This window comes from Carassius auratus, chromosome 48, assembly GCF_003368295.1.
Source record: "Carassius auratus strain Wakin chromosome 48, ASM336829v1, whole genome shotgun sequence".
NCBI classification, from domain to species: domain Eukaryota; kingdom Metazoa; phylum Chordata; class Actinopteri; order Cypriniformes; family Cyprinidae; genus Carassius; species Carassius auratus.
The window spans coordinates 6,597,376-6,604,850 of record NC_039290.1 but is presented as its reverse complement, the minus strand read 5'-3'; the positions used below and the strand labels follow the sequence as shown (position 1 = coordinate 6,604,850).

The following is a 7,475-nucleotide window of genomic DNA, read 5'->3' as shown; positions in this document are numbered from 1 at the left end:
TCATTGATTCTGTTACTTTCCTGCTTAATACTGTGAAGCTTCTTTGAAATGGTCTCTACTGTATAAAGAGCTATAAAAATTGACAAAATGCTTCTAAAATAGTCTTTATTTCTCTATGCAAGATTTTTTTTTTTTTTTTTTTTTTTTTTTTTTTTAAGTATGAACTACAAATTATGTGCGAGATTGGTTATTCTGCCTCCAGTAATCATTTTTTGATTCTTCTCATGTAGGACATTGTGATGCCAGGGCTGGAGTGATCCGGCATGTCAGCTGTCTCCTGCGTGTGACCTAACAGCAGCTGGAGCTGGAGAACTCCTTTATGGGATTTTGGGGGGATATCAGCATTTAAAACACAGACTGGTTTTGCTGTAGGACGGATCATTTCCTAGAGATTGTTTCCACAAAGCCCACGTAGAGCCATCTGCAGATTCACAAAGAAAATTCAATAAAGGGGCACAATCAGTATCAAAGTGAAATCAGTGAAGGTGCTGTGAAAATGTTGACATGAGGAACAGACTGGAATCTGTTTGCTGATATCTGTCTGTTTTTTTTTTTTTTTTTTTTTTTTGGACCGTGCACAGCCGTGAGGGTTTTGTATATATGCAGTCTAGGTCAAGGTTTTTCCTTTCAGTTCAGCGCATTCATTTTAGTTTTTTTAGTTTTTAATAGAAATCAGTTGACAATGAACCAGACCTTTCATCAGCTGCATTGAGCATGTTATGAATCAAATTGACTATCTCTCAACAGAGAAGAGTCTTCAAGAAGGCAGAAGATAGAGAGAGGTCATGAATTGTGGCTGTGGGTGGAGGAACAGGTGAGTCTAATGCCTTGAACGTATGTTTTAAGCTACATTGGTCTCAGCAAGGTGAATGTCAGTGAAAAGTCAATAGAACATACATAAAGCTTATGTTTGTTTATTTGTAAAAATTAATTTAAGAAAATTAAGCCTTTAAATTTTTTTTCTTTGTTTTTAAAGATGTAAAAAAAATTTAGGACATTGAAAAACATGTTTTCGTTACTGTAATGCATTTGGTTAATTTATTTATAATAAATATGTCTGTAATTTATATTTAAACAATTTAACTACCATAAAGTATACTGTAAGATATTTTATTTGTGACTTATTATTATTTGAATATTTATATTTATTATTTATATTTTAAATATTTAATTACTGTAATACATCAGGGTGTTTGATTTGTGATTTTATTATTATATTATTTATTTAATTCAATATATATATATATATATATATATATATATATATATATATATATATATATATATATACACACACACACACACACACACACACGTGCATATATTTATGAATTAAATAAAATATATATATTTATATATAACGTAAATCATACATAATTATGAATAAATACACATGTAAATATTCACATTTGTACATGTATGTATGTGTGTGTATTTATATATGTTCATATAAATATGCACAGCACCCAGACATATATTATGTAAACACAAACTTTTATTTTGGATGCAATTAATCGATTTGTCACCACTACTGAGAGAAAAAAAAACAATAATAACAACCAAAGTTTATTGATATGAATTGAATTGTTATTATCAAATGAATTATTTATTGAACTTTTGTGTTCATGCTAAAATTGCTGTAAACCTTGAATTGCTTATTGCAGTATTTATTTATTGCATTTACACGACTTTAATGCAGTGCAGTGTTGCTATGTTCTTTTCTTCCTGATTTATATAATTTCATGCATGCTTCTTGTTGAATCACTAGGCTGCATTACAGGACTGATAGTTGTGCTGAACGAAAATGATGATGAAGTTACAATTCGTTTGCTGGTTTGAGTAGAATTGTATAAAGCCTGCTTTCAGAGCAGATCATCAGCTGTCATTCAGAGTGAATTGAGCTCAAGGTTATTGGAGTTGCTTGGTGTTTCTTCAAATGCAGTTTATCTGTGCGCTTGCCTCTCTTTATTTCTGTTTGCAAATCAAGTTTCTGTTTCCTCTCTATGTTTATGTTCATTTTTTTTATATATGAGGAATGTATGCTTTTATGCATGAGGAAACCTAAATGAATTAACTCATTTTACTCAGGCCATAAAATGAACAAGCGGTTGGTTTTCAATTTCAGTTTCTTCCGATGAGTTCTGGCAAGCATCTTCATCTGCAGCAAACTCATCTACATTTTAGACGGCCTGAGGTTTGAGTGCATATTCAGCAGATGTTCTTGGGTGAAATATTCCTTTAATGTAATAAGCCCAAAGTACCCATGAAATATTCTTGACATTAAGGTTCAGATTGGCGGTTTGTTTCAGGCTCCCTGGTCCAGTCGAGGAGCGTGTGGCGAGAAGTGGTGTCTGAAATGGCATTGGCGTTATTTATTGGACCTGGGCTCTATTCTGGACTCATTATGGGATGGGCTTGTTAGTGCTCAAATACACACTATGTCTGCTTTACTATGATAATACTGTTAAGCTATAAAAAGATAGAACTAGTTTGAGGATAAAAAGTATATTTTGCTTTTTATCTTATGTAAGTGTTGAACTGTGCAGTCGTAGTTATGCACTTTATCCTAAATCTAGTCTAAATTGGGGCATTTTTGACAGTCGTCTCAGTAGAGATGTGTCGAATACGGAGTACGTGTCTCTTAATTGTTGAGCTTGAGCTCATATTACTTAATTGTTCTGTCCCTATTTTATACCCTTTTGCAAAGTTCCTTGTAAATGCACTTTAATAATTGTAGCATCATGAAAGATTTAAACTGCCATGCATTGCTTGGCTTGCGTCTCTGCTGAATGTGGTCAGTGTGATCGATAACCCCTGGGGAGTGTGCCTGAGCCGATCAGCAGAGGTGGGAAAACACCTCGCACAGGTGCTCGGGAGGCAAGCACAGTCATGCAAGACATCGACTTCTTCAAGATTCACCTTAGTCTTTGACCACTTCAGTTCAATGCGGCTTGAAATGACTCATTCGAAAAATGTTACAGGTCACATACAAGCTCGAAAGACAGTATCTGTGGGTCATACTTGAGGAGAAGGACCTCTGGCCCAAACTGAGCAAAAATATGCAATTTGAATCAGTTGATGATATTTATATGGCCAAAATGTGAAATGAAATTCCTATTTTCATTACAGACTAATTACATAAAATGCATATGAATATCAATTTTTACTATATGTATCTTTCAATAAAAGGTCTTGGTAAGATGGTATTTAAATGTTTCATTTTTCAAAGCAATGTAGTTTCAAAACATATAATGCACTGAGAAATGGACAAATAAATGTTCATGTGTTACACCAACATGATTATTCAGAAAAACAAAGAATAGATAATTAAGTAAACCAAAGTTGCTTCAGTCCAGTAAAGGTTCATCACACGTTTGCAGTTTCAAGCCTCTTATTTGTTAAAAAAGTGGACGTTTAGTAGAGTGTAGTTAGGCCTTATATTAAACATGATACAGTTGGAGTTAATCATCCATGTAATATTAACCCAGAATATTCCTTTCAACTGTGAGTATAATAATCTGCAGGGAAAGCGGCCTGTCAATCTAAATGGCTTTAGCCTTGTAGCTCGTCTCATCTACTTCTGTCTAGAAGAGCTCGCGAATGATCAAGGTACACTTTTTATTCATATTAACGAGTCGCTGATAATGAGAGAACATCCTTTTGTCTTAAGACCTCAAGAAGTGTCCACATGAGAGAGCTGGACATGGCCAAATTTCCTGCAAGCCAGATTGAGTCGTGTTCTCTTTGTCATCGTAATGAAAGATGGAATCTGAGAGGTGTGAAGCTGCAAATGAGAATCTGATGGCACAGAGCCGATTGAAGGACTTTTGTCTCTTATTATCGGGCAGGTCGTGAAGGTGTGGTGTTGCTGAGGGCCCCGTGGACGGATTGGAGAAAGCATGGCAGCGACTGTCAAGGGCAGTGTCTGGGAAGATCGGTAATGGATATTACAGGTAAGACACTATTACAGTGTTTCTCGATTACTTAAACACATTTCTTGAAACTATGCTTCATATTCTTAAAACAGTAAACACAAATCCACAACGTCTCACCCAATTACCCAAATATCCTCTTTTCAGGTCAAAATGAAGTTCTACACTCAAAACCATTCACTCTTGCTGAAAATCCAAACTATGCCCTCAGACATCACACACAAGCCCTCGAAAACACACACACACACACTACAACAAAGTCTTACACACTGGTGAGATACAGTAAATTCAAAACAGTACTACAAAAACTAAAAACAAAACCAGTAATAAGTTGTTGCTTGTGGTTCTCCCACTCAAGAAACATTTCACATGATGAACACACGTGTATACATTTCCACATTTTCTATTCCTTAATGTACTGCACAGTACAATAAACCAAACAACAACAAAAACTATTCTGCCCCAGCATCACACCTTTGGTCTGGGACAGACATCACAGTCTATACTGGCCCTAGCCAGGCAGCGAGGGTAAAATCCTCTTGCATGACTGATCCACCCATCACACATCAACTGTGATGTCTAGTCAGTCTTCTTCCATCCCATAGTCTCTGTGTCCTACACTAATAGAAGTACTGATTTTACAAAAGTACTTGATTTTACAAAAGTATCTGTATTTAAGGCAATTCGATGCATGTGTTGTAACAGAATACAGCTCTCAAAAGTTACAGTAGAGTACACCTACCTGAATGTTTCTATGATCTAGGCGAAAGTGAAGCAACTTAAGTTTGGCTGAACTCATTGCCCAGCCTCCCTAATAGTCATAATAGTCATACCATGGACAAGGACATGGTCAACTAGTGGAACAAATTTCATCTAAGACTCCTTGTCTCTTTGCCCCTTATCCTCATCCTTCACCTCTTACTCCACTCCTTACTGCTCTTCCTCCTCTCTGGTGTCCTCGACCTTTTCAATCACATCTCTGTGGATCCATTGTTCCACTGAATGAACTGAATTGGGCTCTTTTATCTATCTATTAAAGTTTCTGACTGATGTTTGATACATTTTGACTCTTAGTGTTTCTACGTGGGCATCTGTGTGCTAATTGAGCTCAAGCTATGCTGACTTGAGTGAACAATATTGAATGCTAGTGCTTTCTAAATGACCACATGGTATAAGCACTGGGAAATGTAGGGATTTGTGTGTAGAGTTTTGCAGTAAGAGTTCACCAAATCTGAATCATGTGTTAAAGCAGGGGAATAGTGATTATAGTTCAGCAAAATGGGTGTGCTTTCTGAAAAGATTTTTGTTTTAAAGCCTGCTTATACAGTAGTTAAGCAGTCGAGAAAAACTGTAATGTTATTCCTGCTAAGGGTCAAGGGTTATGTTCAAAGCCTTTAACGGTTAATTTAACTCTTTCTTTTTTCTGTTTTACACTATTGTTCAAACTTTTAGGCCGGGTAAGATTTTTTACAATATTTTTGGAAGAAGTTTTTTATGCTCAGTAAAAGTGAAATTATATAACACTTTTTTTCTTTCAAAGAGATTTCTATTTTAAAATATTTTAAATTGTTATTCATTCCTTTAATGGAAAGCTGAATTTTCAGGATCATTACTCCAGTCTTCAGTCAAATTTAAATAACACATTTATCGAATTGAATTTTTGGCCACCGGATTAAGATTTAGATTTGACAATTTACTCATTTATTAAAAAGTAACAAAGTTACTGTTAACTGGAGACAAATCTGGAGATTATGATTTAGTTTACTATGTTTAATCATTTGTATTAACTATTGTTAATTCTAATTGAAAGTTTCCTTTTGTTTTTATTGGTTTAGAGGGGATTGGCTTCTTGGATTCCTGTAAAGATGTTCATCTGTCCAACTGCCTGTCACTGGGCTCCAGCCAATCAGTTCGCAAGTCCGGAAATAATAAATGTTGATCCGTCATCAGTGGTGACCAAACGCATGTATGCGGTGAGTATGAAGTTCCTGATGTTCTCGATAGATGTTGTTCTTTTATTAATGTTCTCTGTGTTTGTGAGATGCATTTACATTCAGATTCAGTTTTCTGACTGCAAAAGTAAACGCATTCAACACAGTGGCACAATGTTGTATTATCACAGAGTCAAAGTTTAATGTCCTTCAAGTTGGATGAGATTTGGAGTCATCTAAAGTTACTTTTTTGGACAAAATTATCTAATGGTTATTATAGAACACCCCCTGATGTGAAAAGAAAGGGTATTGTTATATTGTCACCCACAAAAGAGTACAATTACTGTAATTACTGTCACAGGAAATTGCTCATTTATATTCGAGTGGAGACCTTAAATTAAGTGCTGTTACCTAATTAAAATAAAAAAAGGAAAAATTACCTAAAAGGGTGTTATTTTATGCAATGCACAAATCAATTTTTTAAAAAAAAATAAAAATCAAGACAGTTGACATTAAAGTGATCCTTTCATACCAATACACTGAGCAAGTCTTTACATCTCAACAGAAACCTCATGCCAGCCGTCGATGTGACATACTGTAAACAAAGGACTGGATCTGAGATGTTCCTTAACTCACAGACACAGAACACAGGTTACATCACATCTGCCTTAATCCAGAACAAATAAAGCAATGCATTGTATTTTTTAATCATGACATGCTTTTTTCGTGAAAGCAGTAAAATAATTTTAATGCAATGCTCAATTATATCACTTAGATAAATCATTGGGAGATATGGCAAGTTAATCAGTTCAAGAACCCTGGTTATGCGACTGCAATGTGAGGCATGTGAAGAATTGCACCTTCGTCTGGCATGTGAAGAAATGTTAATGAGCAACTAAATTAGCATTTCCTGAAATAAATACCAGTGCTTGTAAGAGAATAGTGTTTCAGTTTTAGGTTTGAATTACCGGTAGGTTTAGGTTTTTTCAGAGCCACTTTAATCTCGATATTCATATAAAAACTTAGCAGATGTCACGTAATGTGATGTTGCCATGTCAAAGCAGCTATAGTGAAAATAAATTAAATCAGTCAGCCAAGTTAAAAACATTACAACCCCTTGAAAAGACTGTGTATTCTATATTTTTATTTGTGAAAAATTTTATATGGCATCTTACCTTATGTATATTTCACACTGGTCTTTGCCTGTGCAAAACATTGTTATGGTGTACTTTTAGTCTGTTGCTAGGGTATTCTGCATGGTTGCTAGGTGGTTACTTACTGGCCTGAATCAAAAGATTATAGCCTATTCTCTGTATGTTGTTTCAGGCCTTTCTGTTTATAATATAAGTCTGTGGGAGTTTTTCACCACTTTTAATCATCCACCAGGGCATGAGAAAATTTACATTTGATAGCTTAACATGTACTAACATACATTGCACAGTTTGAGGTATAATGCATGCCTGAGTTATGCACCAAAGCTTGATTTTTCTGAAAGCCTTGCAAGCACCATTAAAATTTGAATGAAGATATCAATATATAAAAATGCACTGCAAGCACTGTAAAATTGTTAGGGAATGTAAAGTCTTTTCCACTTGCTTTATGTATACTGGGT

At 35.0% G+C, this 7,475-nt stretch overlaps 1 long non-coding RNA gene across 1 annotated transcript; it reads left to right on the top strand.

Annotated features, from left to right (window-relative positions):
* Positions 1-742: 742 nt before the first annotated feature.
* Positions 743-6,988, top strand: LOC113065359 (uncharacterized). Its single transcript, XR_003278997.1, has 4 exons — positions 743-814; positions 3,849-3,953; positions 5,768-5,905; positions 6,429-6,988. It is a non-coding gene; the product is annotated as an uncharacterized LOC113065359 (long non-coding RNA).
* The last annotated feature ends 487 nt before the right edge of the window (positions 6,989-7,475 follow it).